Genomic DNA, 17509 nt, shown 5'->3' with positions numbered 1-17509 from the left:
GGAGCCGGAGCCAGACGCCGCCGCTGCCACCTGCGCGGCCCTCAGCAAGGTAGGGCGGCCGTGCGCCGCGGGCCGCGCCCTCCGCTCTGTGCGATGGGGGCGTCGTGCCGGACCTGCATGCTGCGCCTCCCCAGCAGCAGCGCTTGGGGAGGGATGCTGGGGCTCCGCGCGCCGCGGGGGGCCCGGGCGGGGCGCCATGCATGCACCCCGCCATGCAGCCTCCGCGTGACCTTGCACAAAGCACTGCACCCCTCCAGGCCTCAGTTTTCCCCTTCGGGGACGCGGGCTCAGTAGTTGTTGAGGTGGCTCGCCAGGCTGTTGGCAACGGCTGACCCCACCAGACCGTCAATCAGGACCCTGGTGTGCTCTCTCTGCGCCGCCCAGTCTTTTCCTCCTGCAGTGAGGGCCGCTCCCCCAGGGCGCGGTGAGCTGGTCCAGACGGACCCCGGTAAGACCCCGGAGCTAGAGCTCCGCAGTATCTCTATCGGCCCCTCCCTCTCTCTGACTGGGTAACCTGCTGGACCTCAGCGTCCTGTTCCTGGAAGCGTGGAGATGCTGGGCAGAGCCAGATCCCTGCTCCTTGCTGGCCTGGGCTTGTGGCTTGGAGCGAGCGGATAGTCTGACCACCAAGACTGACTTTGCTTTCTGAGGTTGGGGCACCTGGGATGGAGGTGGCTGGGCACTTGCCACAGACCTATATGGACCTTACCTATGCGTGCCCCCACCACCTGGGTTTAGAGAATGGTTGTAGGACGGCCCTCTGCCCGGCCAGGCCAGGTGCTGGTGCCCAGCCCAATGTTTCAGTTTTGGCTCATGGCCATATGTGGACCACAGAGTAGGCACAGCGCCAAGAGGCCGTGTCTGGTGGGGTCGGGACTGGGGTAGAGCCTGAAAGCTTGTGAGTCCAGGCCCTGGGTCAAAAAAAGACCTGCTGTGTCCCAGGCACACCTTTGACTCTTCTCCAGCTCAGAAGGTGGCCTCATACTCAGCCGGAAAATGCTTTCCAGTCATTGTGCCCCAGCTAGTATTGTTCTGGGAACTGAGACAGACCTGAATTTCACACAGGGGGCAGTGATCAAGTCCCTTGAATCTGTCCACCTACAGACTGAAGTCTCACTGTGTGTCTTGACAGAGTAAGGAGGCCAGAGTACTAGGAACTCACACAGCTGAGGGCTGCCCTGGAGCTGGTGTGGGCCTTCCTGGCAGCATGGGACATGTCATGAAACCACCTGTGTGTTATGACCACAACGTGCCACCGCATAGCCAACTAGATAGAAGAGCTCAGGGTTCCCACCAGGCCTGCATCCCCTCTCTCCTGTCCCAATTGAGAGAGTAGCCTCCTGGAATCCGTTCTGGGCCTCCTGGCCTCTACTGTCACCCTTGACATCCATCCTCTCACACAGGGACTTCTCCCAGTGAAAAAGAAGGAAGGGAGGGGCCGTTCCGGCTGCTGGTGAGCTCTGCGTCATCAGAGGTTTTGGAGCAGAGCTGGGTGAGCACTTGTTGAGGGTGGCCAACCTTTGGCCTCATTTAACTGGGATTCTAGGACTGAAGTAGAATGACCATGACTTCGCCCTCCAGCCATGGTAGAAGCTACACAGGACTTGGGCTGAACCACAAATGAGTGTTATTATACCCTCGTAAAGGCAGACTAAATATACATGCTGTCCCTCAACATAGCTGCAATGCACAGGCTTAAGTGCTACCTAAGCCTCCTGTCATCCCGGTGTCATACCTGACCCCACATTCCTGCTCAGCTGGGCCAGGTCCTGTGGGCCTGATTAAGGGCATGCCACATTTGAATTCTAAAAATAATGGTCCTATGCTGATAATTTTAAAAGACACCACGGTCTTATGGAATGTCTAAGCTAAAAGATCTTAAATCATCTCCCCAACCCCCTTTGGAAAGGGTGAAACCAAATTTCTCCTTGGAGGCAAGGATTTAAAAGCTCTGTCTCACATACTTTGGGCACCTGGCCAGGAGGGACCAGACCTTGGAGAATGGCATCATGCATGGAAGCATGGAGGGACAGTGCAGGAGAGGAAGACCCTCGATGAGATGGGATGACATGGTAACTGGGGCAGTGGGATTAGGTGTGTTAGAGTCAGTAAGACTGGCTCAGGATAGGACAGGATTCAGAGCTTTTGTACATAGGGTCACCGTGAGTCACAGGTCACTCAATGGCACATAAAAACAACAACCCACCTTATTTTACAGATAGGCAACTCCTATCCCCCATGGGGACGTGAAGTGACTTGACAGAAATCACACAGTCAACCAACAACAGAACCCAACAGGTTCTCATACCAAGACTATGTTGACTTGTATGCAGAACAGATTATCCGGGAGGCTGGGCTCTATGAGGAGAAATATGGGGTCAACATTGGTGGAAGATCTATCAACAATCTGCGATATGCAGATGATACAACCCTGCTTGCTGAAACTGAGGAGGATCTGAAGCACCTGCTGCAGAGGGTCAAGGACTGCAGCCTCCAATATGGATTGAGGCTCAATGTCAAGAAGACAAAGATTCTCACCACTGGGCTGATTGGCAGCATCAGGATGGATGGTGAAGAGACTGAGATTGTTCACAGCTTCAGTTTGCTCGGCTCCACAGTGAACACTCTCGGCACCAGCAGCCAGAAAATTAGAAGACGTATTGCCATGGGAAAGTCTGGTGTTAGGGACCTCTCCAAAGTACTGAAGAGCAATGGTGTCTCTTTGGAGACTAAGGTGCGTCTGATAGAGGCCATGGTCTTTGCCATCGCTTGTTATGCATCAGAGAGTTGGGCAATGACCAAGGACGATAGAAGGAGAATTGATGCCTTTGAGCTGTGGTGCTGGAGAAGAGTATTGAGGGTACCATGGACTGCTAGGAAAACAAACAGATTCATCCTAGAGAGGGTTAAACCGGGCTGCTCCTTGGAGGCAAGGATTCTAAGGCTCCGTCTAACATACTTTGGACATGTTGCAAGGAAGGACAGGTCCTTGGAGAGGTACATCATGCTTGGTAGGGTGGAGGGACAGCGCAGAAGGGGAAGGCCCCCTATGAGGTGGATTGATTCAGTGACTGGGGTAATCAGCATGGGTGTGTCAGAGATGGTGCGATTGGCACAGGACAGAGCAGAGTTCAGGGATGTTGTACATAGGGTCGCTATGAATCGCAAGCAACTCGACGGCACATAACAACAACAACCACGTAGCACATGAAAAGTTTGTATTTTCACCTATAAAATTAGCAAATAAGTTAAAAGGATAAAATTCTCTGCTGGTGAAGCTGTGGGTTTTCACCCTGTTTTTAATTTTGAGAAACAATCTGGCAACATGTTAGGAAGTTCCTGAAAATGATCCTTGCTGCCCTTTGCTCCTAGCTTGCGTCTATTTGAGGACTTTACCCTAAGTAAGCGGTAACTGTAGGAAGAGAGGTGTGTGGTGCTCTTAGAAGAAGGTGAAGAAGCGTTTCCAAGTTTTATTTGAGATCTAGTATTCATTTCATTAAGGAGCACTGGTAGCCCATTGGTAAGGAGCCGTGCAGCAACCTTAAGGCATGTGGTTCAAATCCACCAACTACTCTGAAGGAGAAAGATGGGTAATCTCCCCGTGCTATCTATTGCCTCTGGGAAACCTACTGGAGAGTCAGCTATGGGCTGGTTCTGACTTGATAGCACAAAATAACAACAACGTTTATTTCATTTAAAAAGTAGAGCTTAAAAACTAGTAATACTAAAATTTCCATTATCCAAGTCTGAGCATAGGAAGCAATGTGGTCCAGAGGAAAGACCCCTCTGGGTGACTTGGGTCAATCTCCTCTGCTCCCCCCACCTCACTATTCTTATCTGTGAAATGGGAGTGGACTGATTGCTGAATTTATTTCAGCTCTCATAAGCCATGTGTGAGACATGGCATCTCTCTGTAACTGAAGCCTTTCTAGAAGGATTGATGACCACAGTGACGACCAAAGGGCTGTCCCAGCTGCCCACCGCCATAATGAAGTTAATCCCCTCAGAGGAAGGCTGCAGGCTGCAGACCGACAGGTTGGAGGGTCAAGCCAGAAAGCTGTGGCGCTCTGTTCCCGTGAAGACTCCAGCTTTAGAGACCCTCTGAGGTGGTTCCACTCAGTCCTGTCGGGTCCTCAAGAGTCAGAATGAATGACAATGAATTATTGGTTTTTTCTAAAGGTTTCAGGGGTCTTGGCCTTGAATTTTTACTGTTTCTAAATGACCAAAAGTTTCTTAGCTTAATGTGTGTTTGTCACTATTTTCTCTACCAACTCTAAGGAGACTGATTTTTCAGGAGGAGTAGAAAATAATTCAGCAGGGTCTTTTATTTGGGGAAAGCCTATAGTCTGTGCCATGCCTTCTTCAGGACAATTTGGAGACACTCTGGTCGGAACCACTAGCGGCTTCATGGGAGAAAGATAGGCTGTCTCCTCCTGTGCAGTTTACACGGGATTAAAACCTACTGGAGGGTCAGCTATGAGTCAGTTCCAACCTACAGCGACAACTGCAATCATGGCCCCAAAATAGGTGACTTCATTTCTACAGGCAGACATTTATTGAGCTCCTACTGCATACCAAACCCCGAGGTACACCTCAGAGCCCACAGGATACTCTGGTAAATGTGATAGGTTAAAACATGTAAAATGGCCAATATCCAGATGAATAAAGGGTAATTTCATTTGTTGTTGTTGTTAGATGCTGTCGAATCCAGTATGACCCATAGCGACCCTGTGAATAACAGATCTGAACTTTGTTCTATCCTCTGCCATCATCACACTTTCTGACACACAAGAGCCCATAGTGGCAGTCACTGTGTCAACCTACCTGGTTGAGGGTCTTCCTCTCCTTCACCGACCCTCTGCTTTTCTGAGCATCATGTCCCTCTCCAAGGAATAGCCCCTCCTAGCAACATGCTCAAAGTATGTGAGGCAAAGTTTTATTGTCTTTGCTTCCAAAAAGCACTCTGACTGCACTTTCTCCAAGACATCCTTGTTTGTTGTTTTGGCCGTCCGTGGCATGTTCAAGTGCTCTTCTCCAGCATCACAGCTCAAAGGCACCAATTCTTCTGAGTTGTGTTTGGTTCAGCCTAAATGGAAAAATATGTAATTAAAGAGCCGTGTGTTCTGTCCTGTAATTGAGAGATGGGCATGGTGCTGTGGGGACTGGGAAGGTGTGAATTACAGTCTTGAGAAAGAAAAAGGAGAGGAATACGTGAACCTCACCTTGTTTTAATAAAAATCACTAATATTGATTTAACCAGTGCTGCTAAGTGAAAGGTTGTCAGTTCAAATCCATTCATTGGCTCCATGGAAGAAAGAGCTGAGTAATTTGGTCCTGCAAAGATTGTATCCCAGGAAATGCTGTAGGGAAGTTCTACTCTGTCTATAGGGTCACTATGAAATCTAGTCTGATAACAGCAGGTTTTTGGTAGTTTGCGCTTTCATTTAAGAAGATAAAGGTTCATAAAGTCTAAGTAACTTATCCAAGCAGTGCCGCCCAGAGGAACTGGGACTTTTAACCAAAGACAGTAGGGAGCCATGAAAGGCCTTTGAGCAAGACAGGAGCATGGCCAGATGGAAATGTCAGCATTTCGACTCTCCTGGGGTGCATTGGAGGCAGAGGAATGCTGTGAGAACAGTCCAGGCCTGAAATGATAAGGAGGGTGAGTGCGGAGGAGCAGAAAATCGACAGAGCTTGTTGTTGTGGGTTGTGAGGTACCAGTCAGGCAAGCCAGAAGAGGAAGCCCAGAGCTTATGTATTTAACAAACATTTATGTAATATTTTTTAAAGTGCCAGGCATATTCTTAAGATTTTATGTACATTAACACAACAACCTTCATAACAATCTATGCGATCTATACTATTATTAATACCGATTTTTTAAAATGGGTGTGTTTTATTATACTTACGTAATACTTCAATAAAGTTAATTGACAAGGAAGGTATATCTTTTTTTTCCCATTACAAGTATTTGATGAAAATCAAGCGTTTAGAGAAAGTCAAAATCACTTACCCGGGTCTTCTCATTTCCTCCTCTCACATGATCCATGTTAAGATTTTGGTACAGTATTTACTTTCACTCTCCTTTTTGTTACCAGCTCATTTCACAGATGAAGACACTCAGGCTTCAGAGTGGTTGGTTGACAAGATGTATTTGAATACATGTCATCAGCAAAGGAGGGGGAGACTCTCACAAGAGGGATTGACATAATGACTGCATCAGTGGGCTCTTACCATGGCAGAGATGCTGAGGATGGCACAGGATAAGGAGGAGTTCAGATCTGATGTTCACAGGGTCCCCAGGAGTTGTATTTGACTTGATGACATCTAGCAATAACATGTGACTCCATTGTCCAGGGCCTTGATCACCTTTCTGTGCTACTTATAGGCTAATCTGGGATGTCAGTGGGCTCTATTAACATACATCCCTGACCCTTCCATTCCTTTATCTCCTCACCCCTCTTACCTTTAGAGCTAGTTCACAGACAGGAACAGGCTGGGCCTTGCCTAGCATCTCTCAGCCAGTGGGGAGTTGATATGAAATCTTATTCAAATAAGAAGAAATAGAGACTTGAGAGCTTGTACTGAGTTGAGGTGACAACTTCTTCCAGCCTGGCCTAGAGCCTGGAGCTGGCAGGGGGCTGACGGGTAGCTTGGCCCTGCCCACAGGGAGTACTGAGGTTGTCAGGACAAACCAGGGCTCCCTGGACCCCAGGGTCTTAGTCCTCCAGCTGCCTCTTGAATGGGAGTTTGCGACTTGGTCCAAGGTTTCCTGAGACCTGTCCACTCTATTCTGATTGTACATTTATTCCTGGCTCTGGTGCCAAAAAACTCCTGGGGCTGCTGACAAGGAACCCAGGCTTTCAACTCCAACCCCAGGCCTGGAGGACTTGGAGCCCAGGTCTTACCTTCTCACCTGCAGCATAATGGTACCGGCTGCAGGATGAAGTCAGATGAGCCAGGAGCGTGCTTGCACACAACAGGGCAGGTGGGAAGTGCTCAGTAAATGGCACTTATTTTTTTCAGTGAACTACTGTTGTTACTCCTGACATCGCCCCAGGACGTGCCAGGCTGGGGGATTGTGCCCACTCCTGCCAGCACCCCTCCTGAACACCTTCACACCTGGCCGGGCCCCGCTTGTGAAGGTTTCAATGGAACCTCAGGCAGTGATGTGAACTCCCAAGATTACAGACATCAAGAGGGTACAGTGGAACTAAAGAATTCACACCTCAGAAGGCGGAGGGCTTAGACTGAAGCCTGATCTGGTCACCAATGTCCCCTGTAGGCAAGTCCTGTCCCTTCTCTATGCCTCAGTGTCCTCATCCATGAAATGGGAGAATGTTTCCTTTCCCGTTATGGTCTTCACTCTGCCAACTAGCTGTCAGCCTCCTGTCTGTAAGACTGTGGGGATAGATAATACAAACCATTGCTGCTTTTAGGGCTCTCAGCCTGGTGGGGAGGGTGTGTTCAGGAGCCTTGAGCACTTGGTGGAGGGAGGGTCACCAGTCCAGCTCTGAGTGGGGTGTAGTCGCTGAGTCTACAACAGGGAAGGAAACAAAGGGAGCACATTAGACAAGTCACCTCACCTCTCTGATCCTCAGTTTCATCATCCATAAAATGGGAATAATAAATACCAACTCTGCCTAATTGATAGGGTTGTCACGAGGCTCAAAATCTGATGGAAGTTTAGGAAGCGTTTTATTGTGTGCTGCTGAGTCTGTTTTGATTCATAACAGCCTTGTAGGACAGAGTAGAACTCTCTGCCCCATGGAGTTTCCAAGACTTATCCTCAAGAGAGCAGATATAGATAGATGATAGATAGATAGATAGATAGATAGATAGATAGATAGATAGATAGATAGATATAGATATAGATTTATTTATTGATTGATTGATTGATTGATTGATTGTCCCTTGGAGTAGCTAATAGGTTCAGACTTCCAGCCTTTTAGTTAATAGCCGAGTACTTTAGCCATATTATACCACCAGGTATAGAGCTAACTAGTATGTCTCGGAGAAAGTGCAGCCAGGGTTTTTTGGAGGCAAGGAAGGTGAAGCTTTGTCTTACATACTCTGGGCATGTTGTTATGTGGGACCAGTTCTTGTAAGTGGGCAGTGCTTGGAACGGTGGAGGGTCAGCAAAAGAGAGGAAGACCTTTAGCAAGATGACACAGTGACTATAACAATGGGGTCAAGTCTATCAGAGATGATAAAGATGGCACAAGACAGGACAGGGTTCAGACCCATTGTTAACAAGGCATATAACAACAACACATACCACCAAGGCTACTGGTTAGCCCTTTAGAGACTGTAAAGTATTGCTTCACTGTGATTTCTCAAGCTTCCTGGGAGTTAGGGAAATACCAGGCCAGCATCTGGGTCAGGAGAACTTCCGGTCTGTTTTGAAAGATAGGTAATCAATGCAGCAAGGAGACCATGCTGTTAACTTCAGACACTTGCTCCAAGGGCCTGAGAGAGTATTTATCTTTCTGGATATTGTGTAGCTTAGAGGGTCCTGGAGAGGCCACCCTGAAGATAGCTGGGATCCAGGCAAGCCAGGCAAGAGGGCACCCTTGTGTCATGAAAAATATCAGAGGCCCCAGCCATTCTCTTTCATTCTGTTCTGGTTGTACCATTTCTAGGGTTCTGGTTTTCCTGCATCCTTACCTTATCTTGGCTGTAATTTTTGACTACTTAGTCTCCTAGAAAGGTTTTTACTCTTAAAGCAGCTCATTTCTCACAGGTGATTATTTTATGAGCCAGTCTGTTTTTTAGTTAAAAGATGATCTCAAAAGGTAATTTTGGTTTATAGTTAAATACATATCTCAGGTGCAGCATTTTAAGTCTAGATTTTTTTTTTAAGAATTTGAATTCTGGGAGGGGGAAGAAAATGTGCAACACTGGAAAAAAAGTAAAAATAGAACATTTCCTATGTTTAAAAAAACCAATTTTAATTCTGTTACACGTTTCATTCCTGTTCTTTATTGTTGTTGTTACACACCATCGAGTTGCTTACAACTCATAATGACCTTAAGCACAATAGCTCTGAATCCTGCTCTGTCCTGAGCCGATCTAATCTCACTGTCTCTGACTCACCTACCCCCATTACCCCAGTTATTGTGTCAATCCATCTCATCCAGGGTCTTCCTCTCCTGCACTGTCCCTTGACTCTTCCAAGCATGATATCTTTCTCCAAAGACTGGTCCCTCTTAGCAACCTGCCCAAAGTGTGTGAGACAGAGTCTCAAAATGTTTGTCTCCAAGGAGCAGCTTGGTTTCACTCTATCCTGGAAAGGCCTGTTAGGGTGTTTTTTAGTTTTTGTGGGTTGTGTTTTGTTTTATTTTTTGCAATCTATAGTATATTCAGTACTCTTCTCCAGCACTACATCTCAAAGGTATCAATTCTTCTTTTGTCATCCTTGGTCACTGTCTAGCTCTCTAATGTATAGCAAGTAATTGTGAAGAACATGGCCTGGATCAGGCACACCTTAGTCTCTATAGTCTCTATACTGACATCCTTGCTCTTCAGCACTCTGGAGAGGTCCCTGACAGCAGATTTCCATAATGCAATTCATCTTTTTATTTCCTGACTGCTGGTGCCATGAGTGTTGCCTATAAAACCAAGCAAGCTGAAATTGTTAATAATCTCAGTCTCTTCTCCATATATCATGATGCTACCATTAGGCCCAGTGGTGAGAATCTTTGTCTTCTTGATGTGCTTCAAACCATATTGCAAACTTCCGTCTCCTTGATGCTCTGTAGCAAATGTTTCAGGCCCTTCTCAGTTTCAGCAAATAAGGTTGTGTCATCTGCATAACGCAGGTTATTGATGAGCCTTCCTCCAAACCTGATGCCACATTCCTCCTCATTAAGTCCAGCCTCTCAAATGATCTGTTCTGCATACAGATTGAAAAGGTATGGAGACAGGACACATACTTGACACACTCTCTTCCTGATTTTGATCCATGCAGTGTTTCCTTGCTGTTCAGAATATAGATTTCACATGAACACAGTCAGGTGTTCTGAATTCCTATTCTTCTCAGGGTTAGCCACAATTTTTTGGATCCATGCAGTCAAATGCCTTTAGGGGCCCATTTATTGTAGTTATTATCAGAATGGTTCATAGTGGTAGCTGGGCACCATCTAATTCTTCTGGTCTCAGAGTAGATGAAACTATGGTTTATGTCAACTGTTAGTACTGTAGACTCCTTTCTTCTGAGAATTGTTTCCTTTTTTCCCCTCTTTTTATCCAGACACACATTTTGAAATTTTTATGTAATTTTTAAAATTTTTTCATTCACAGTATACATTTGATTTCTATATACATTTTGAATTTAGGCAAAATATCCCCCAGGCTTCCAAAAGAACAAACAAGTCTGTCTTGGGGGAAGTCAGCCAGGGTGTTCCTTGCAGGCAAGGATGGTGAAACTTGGTTCATTTACAGTGAGCATGTTGTCACAATGCACTGTGCTTGGAAAAGCTAATGGGAAGGGCAGAGTGTCAGCATAAGAGATGACCCTCAACAAGATGCATTGACACTGTGACTGTCACTGTGGGCTCGAGCGTACCAGGAATCATGAGGGTGGTATAGGATAGGTTCACATCTGTTGTCCATAGAGTCACCTTGAGTTGTAGTCAATTCAACAGCACCTAACATTAACAATATATATAAATGGAATTTTAAAAAAAAATTTTCAGGGGAGCTCTGGTGGCCTAGTGGCCAGGAGCTGCAACTACAATCCCAGAGGCGAACGGTTCGAATCCACCAGATGCTTTGCTGGGTAAGGAGGGACAATCTCCTGTACCAGTCAGATCTGATTTGACGGGACATGCACACAAAAATAATAAAATAAAATAAAATAAAAATTTAAAAAATTTTTCTACCAGTTTATTCATAAAATTCAAATATAAATTCTTTCAATTTCCCTCATACATCCCCCGCCCATCAAATTGTACACCTGATAATTAATCCCCCCTCCCACCCCCTGCACATCCACATCCCTCTGCTTCCAGCCTTTCCCATCCCTCTTGGATCTTTATACTCCTTTTTTTTTTTATACTCCTTCTACAATAAAGGTTTTATACAATATTTATCCTTGTGGGTCTGAGTTAGTTCACTCAGCATGATGTTCTCCAGTCCCTCCCAAGTTAGATAATAATTTACAAAGTCATTGCTCCTGCCTGCTACATAGTATCCCATTGTGTGAATGTACCATAATTTCTCAATGCATTCCTTTGTGGTTGGACATTTGGGCTGTTTCCATGTTCTTGTGATGGTGAATAATGCTGCTATGAACATTGCTGTACAAATCTCTGTGCCTCAGTTCTCATATTCTCAGGGTATATTCCAAGTAGTGGAATAGCTAGGTCATATAGAATATTGAGGGTATAGTCTGTAGAAAATTGTACTTCTGATCCAAAGGCAGTGCCTCTTTGTTGTTTTTATTTTGGTTTTTTTTCTCTGTTGGCTTGGATTCACAGAAGAAAGATGTGCAGTCTCCTCCCTTGAGATTTACAGCCTCCTGAAAACTCATAGAGTTAGCTATGAATGACTTCCAAGAGTGAGTGAATAGTGCTGCAAACTTTATATATACACACATATATATACATATGTACACACACACACATATATATACATATGTACACACACACACACACACACACACATATATAAAGCAGGAGTGGCATCCATTTCCTAAATAATATGCCTCTGGAAACTATGAACTTTGATAAATGTTGATAGTTGCTGAGGGACTTCAGATCTTTTTGTTCATAGGGTCGCTATGAATCGTGCTCGACTCGAAGGCAATCACCAACGTGTGTGTGTGTGTATTTATTGTTTTTGTTGCTGTTGTTAGATGTCTTCGAGTCTATTCTGAATCATAGTGACCCTGTGGACAACAGATCTAAAAACTTTGCCTGATTCTGTGTCATCGTCACCATCTGCATTTGCTCAAGCCCCTTGTTGTAGTCATGGTGTCAGCCTATCTCGGGGAGGGTCTTCCTCTCTGACCTTCCAGCTTTCCAAGCTGTGTTTATATATGACAGGCATTGTAATGATAATGTAGAGTGTATGGTATCTGGGTCAGTTTGACATCGCCAGGCCTGTGGGGCAAGAAAGGAGGCACCAACAGCATGGTAATTTGAGGCCTGGTGGACACCCTACTTGTGGCCTCATAGGACAGGGTCTGTGGATGGCTTCACGAAGGTGTCACAACAGAGCACGGTGTCTGGGGACCTCTGGAGGTGGCTCCAGGACTTTCTCATAGGCACAGGGACTGGGGTGTAGGGTGACTGCCAACACAGTCACCAGTGTGACCAGATTGCCTCAGTAGGAGAATGAGATCAGAGCCAGAGAATGAAAAGTCCTACTGGAGCAGGCCTGGGGCAGCCAGGACAGGACTAGTGGGGGGCAGGCTGGAGAATAGTTTGAGCCTTCAAATGCAGTAAAGCTTTGGGGGCCCAGGCTCACTGTCAGGCTTTTCCTGATCCATCCTCCCCAGAGGTGTCTGTTCTTGGTCCTTAATCAAGGCTCACAGGCCCCCTCAGTCTCCTTGACAAGGGAATTAAAAAAAAAACCCACAACTAACCTTCTGCTCACACCATCTACGATGAGACATACCATTGTTTTAAAATCCATTGAGAAGGCAGGGGGGGGGGGGAACCCAGCAAGTAATTAAAGTCCTATTATAAATTATACCCCAGATTCAGAGATGTTAAAATATTTTTTAAATGTTCTTTAGAACCCATGAAATGTGACATGTTGTAGACTCCACACTAGGCTCTTAATGTCCATCCACTCATTTAACCCTCACAGCACCATCATGGGTAAATATTTTTGTCCTCTTTTTGTATATGAGGGGATGAGGCCCAGAGAGGTTGAGTTGCTTTCTAAAGGTCACATAGCCAGCAAAAAAAGTGGAGCCTTGGCACTTAGGAAGAAAAGTCCATAGTGCAGAATCAATTGGTGCCAATTTAGAAGTACCCCAGTGAAGCGGCCATTAAATGCTTGATGTTGTGAACTGGCTATGGAGCCTGGAGGAGAGTGTGGGGAAGATAATGGACAGGAAGGAGCTTTGCCAGGACCTCGGCCTCATTATTAACATGACCACTACAAGGAGGAGCCTGCACTGCTGCCCACACTGGAAACTGCAGAGACCCGCCCCACAGATAATCCTGGAGCCACGCCCAGGCAGTCCCTTCATTTATTCCCTAAAAAGTTACTTTTCAATGTCATTTTTTGAATGGGTCCTTTGTTCATACATTGATAAATTTCTGCCTGTGATTCTCAGACCTCAGTGCTAGGCATACAGCACGGAGTAAAACAGACACCAACCCTGGCTGAGTGGGCTCACAGACCAAGGAGCAGACGGGCTGTAGTCAGGCGCCACGGACTTCTGAGCTGAGATCTGAAGCCTGAGGTGGGGGTACTGAGGTGAGGGTGGGAGGGAGTACACCTGGCAGGAGAAACATCCTCTGCAAAGGCCCAGAGGCTGAAGGTACTCGAAGCACGGTGTTTGCTGCATCTCTGCTCCACGCACGGTGAGCCTGGAGAGGTGGTGTGGCCAGTGGCGTGGAGCAAGGACCGAGAGTGGCATGCTCCTGTTTGCGTTTTGAGAAGTTGAAGTACAAGGCGACTGGCTTAGAGACCTGTCAGAATGCTGAGACTGAGAAGCCAGGTGAGAGGGGTCGTTGGTAACCACCAGTGGATGTGGAGATGGACTGCAGGAGACAGGGTGGGCCTGGTGGTCCTAAGGGGAGGAGGACAGGAGGCTTCATGGACAACCCTTGGGGTCTGGCTGGCCCAGGAGCGTCCTTCATGGAACTGGGATTGCAGAGGGAGAGGTACTGGTAGGAATCAAGCCTTCAACCCTCACTCCGTTGGAACCACTTGCCTTGGTTTTGTTCCTTACTCCCCCGCCCCCAGCAGTGCTGAGATACTTCAAACCATCTTGGGGCATTGCTGGATGATGTGGCAAACGTCCACGTGGGAGGTGTTGGCCAGAGTGAGGTGCTGAGTTGGGGAGCAGGCAGGTGGGAAGAGAGCGAGGACAAAGGCGGCAGGAGGCTGGGAAGAAGCAACAGGGTCCGGTGGCTGGACGTTCTCATGGGGTTAAGATCACCTGTGTACCAGGCCACTGAGGCTGGGAAGTGGGTATTGGTGGATCCTGTGTGTCCAGGTGCCAGCCTGGGGCTGGCCACTCTGAAAAGATGGAGCCCAGTGGACGGTAGAATTGGGCACTGCCGAGGGCATCTCTGGCCATGGGCTCCAGGGCTCTCTCCTTGGGCCTGAACCCATTATAATGATCTGGGGGTTGGCAGTGCTGATCAATGGCTACAAATGACAGGAAGCTGGGAGTGGGAAAGGTGCTGGAATTCAGTGACTTTGAAAGCGGGTGGGCCATTCTCACATGATGACAAAGTTCATGCCCTGGCCAGGAAGAAACTCAAGTAAAGGAAGTTATTGGACATGAGATGGCCTTTGTACAGAGGGGAAACTGAGGGTGCAGGAAGCCATGTGTGTCTGAGGTCACAGAGCTAGCAGGTCACTGTCCTTGTGTGATTTTCTGAGTGTGGGTTCTAGATTCCAGAGGGCCACCCCTTTCCTGCGTCTTCCTTTGGGAATAAACACATGGTGCGAGTGGCCAGGGAGCTCAGGGGCCCGGGAGGGGAGGAGTGGCAGTGAGGGGCTGGGCGATGTGTGAGGGACATGGCTGGGGATGGAAAGTGTGGGTCTACGCTGAGCCCTAACAGTCCAGATGTGGAGTGGTGGGGAGGGAGGGCTAGTCAGCAGAAGCCCAGCTCTCCTCCCTTGATCCCAGGATGCCCACCAGGAACATTGCGAGTTTCTGTTTTGTGGCCACATGATTTTGAATCCTGTTGTCCAGTTGCGTGCCCAGTGACCGCAGATCCTGTCTGGCCTCGGATCAGCCTTGTCCCTCTGGTTCCTTACGTAGCTGGCTCTTCTCTAGCCACCCGCCACCTGCTCCCCACCCTGTGCCCACCCCCACCCCGTGGCAGTTTTCTATTTGCTAATATGAAGGAAGCTCTGGTGGCCTAGAGGCAAGAAGCTGCACTGCAATCTCAAAGGCATGAGGTTCGAGGCCACCAGCTGCTCTGTGGGAGGATGGGCAATCTTTTCCCCATGTAGTTAACAAACAGCCTCTGAAAACGCACCAGTCAGTCAGCTATGGGTTGGTTCCGACTCTATGGTATACAACAACAACCACAAGATGAATTTGTTCATCAAGCATTCTGGTACATTTTACTTAAAAATAAAAAGCCAGGCTGGCAAGGGAATGCTTATGGGGCACCGACAATACCGAGCCTGTCTGGGGTGCAGTGAAGATATAGTCTGATTTGGCTCAAGGGTCAGAGACCTGGTCTAAGGTGTTGACCACACGCAGTAGGTGGGAGCAGGCAACGGTGGAAGGAATACTTCATCACCGCCATTGCTGGTACACATTGACGAGAAAATAGGCAGCCTCCTGCTGACTGTGTTACTGTGGGCATCTCCAGCGGTTCAAGCCCACCAGCAGCTCCTCAGAAGAGAGATAGGCAGCCCCCTTCCTGCTAAGATCTACAACCTCGGTAACCTGAGGGAGAGTCACTATGGGTCACAGTCAACTCTGTGGCCATGAATTGAGTTTTAACCCTCACAGAGTGGGAGCCCTTATGATACAGTAGGTTAAGTATTGGGCTACAAAGCCAAAGGTCACCAGTTTGAACCCACCAGGCACTCCCTGCCTCAGACCCCATGGAGGGTCGCCAGAGTTAGCATGGACTTGATGGCTGTGGGAGTAAGCCGATGACGGTTGCTCGTGGTTGATGCAACGAGTTTACTAGCATTGGTTGTGGTGAATCCTGTGACAGTGGAACTTGATGGGACTGCCTTATTTTTCCAAGTCTTACAACTTGATCCCTAACATGCTGCCTGCTTCTGGTCAAGCTTTGCTTAAATGGGGTGTGATTTCCCCCAGGTTCTACCTGCCTCCACAAGCAGTGTCCCATGGCAGTCCCTGGTCCCACATAACCCTGTAGGGAGGTGCGGAGGGCTGTCCGTCTGGTTACTGGGGTGTGAGTTGAGTTGATGTGCTCTGTTGACACGTCCCTCTCCAGAACTGCTGGGGGTCTGTGGGTCTTTCACCCTGAAGTCTGTCTTACCTCCTGATATTCAGGAGTCTTGTCTTCCCGCACCTCAGCCACTCAGGACAAACACAGCCCTCCCTTTAAAGATCTGAGCCCCAAGAAAGCCCAGGTAGTGCGAAGGACCCCTGACCTCACCCTTCCAAGTCTTTCCTCCTCAGCCATCCGTGGAATTTGTCCCTTTGAAGACCAGTTCCCACTATTACTTAGAGCAATGCAGATAAGAAACTAAAATATTTGGTGTTGTCTCCAGGCACAGGATAAAAGGAAACTTTGTCCCAGAGGACAGTCCTGGGCTGGGAGGCCAGAGGCCTAGAGCCTATTGCTGGCTGTCTCTGCATGGTGTGGGTGCCTGATGTGCTGACTCAGTCTCCCCTTCTGGGCCTGTGTTCTCTCAGGAGCTGGCCTGTGCTACTTTTGCTAAGGTGTGGCATTTGAGGTTTTCTCAGGGACTAGGGACTTGCAGGGTGATCCTAAACCCCCATCTTGAGAATTTTAAAATGGTCTAGGCTCCGAGCTGAATGAGGGCTGGTGAAAACTTGGAGCGTGAAGAGTAAGGATGAGAAACTGAGTCACACAAGAACTACCCCAGGCTTGAACAGAGCCACCACAAGAGCACATGGTCAGAGGCCTCAGATCTCTGAAGGGCGGTCACGGGGCGGCTGTGACAGAGCAGAGCAGCGGATGTGGTTTGTGGGCTCAGTGGACAGTGACAGACCAATGGGGGAAATTGTCAGTGTCTCCTCAGTAGAAGGGAGAGTATGTAACAGCCAAGTGCTCCTGCTACAGAAGGGGTACGATCACCCTGACTAGAATGCGACAAGCTGAGACCTTCAGACTGTCCAGATGGGATGGGATTCGGGAGAAGCCAGGCAAGGCTTTAGATTGAGGGGACATGGGAGGTAGTCCTCCTCTCACAGGGAGGCCCTGAGCATCTGAGAGTGAAAGTGCAGTCAGGGAGGAACCAACATGGCCTCTCTGCAATGTGAGGTGGCCTCAGGAACCAAGGTCAAGGATCAGGAAGGACTAGAAGGAACGGGGACTTGCTGGAGGTCTAGAGGAAAGCACTCCAATGACCCTGGGTGCTGCTTCTCGTTTTATAACCTCAGCGTTCATAGTAAGCTGCTCTTCAGCGTGTTTGCTTACCTGTATTCATGAAGGGAGAGCGCTGATGGCGTAATCAGCAGGTAATTATGCTGCTAAGCCAGAGGGGCTGTCTCTCCAGCCATTCGAGTCCCACAGCAGCTCCTCAGGAGAAAGACGGGCAGTGCTCTCCTGTGGTGTACAGCCCTGGACACATGTTGCAGGGTCAGCTGTGAGTCGGTTTTGACTCTCAGAGGCAATGAGTTTTGAGCAACTGGGCA

This window comes from Elephantulus edwardii, unplaced genomic scaffold (genome assembly GCF_000299155.1).
Source record: "Elephantulus edwardii isolate Elephantulus edwardi_28Jun2011 unplaced genomic scaffold, EleEdw1.0 scaffold00052, whole genome shotgun sequence".
Classification (NCBI taxonomy): Eukaryota; Metazoa; Chordata; class Mammalia; order Macroscelidea; family Macroscelididae; genus Elephantulus; species Elephantulus edwardii.
This window is presented reverse-complemented; position numbering follows the sequence as displayed.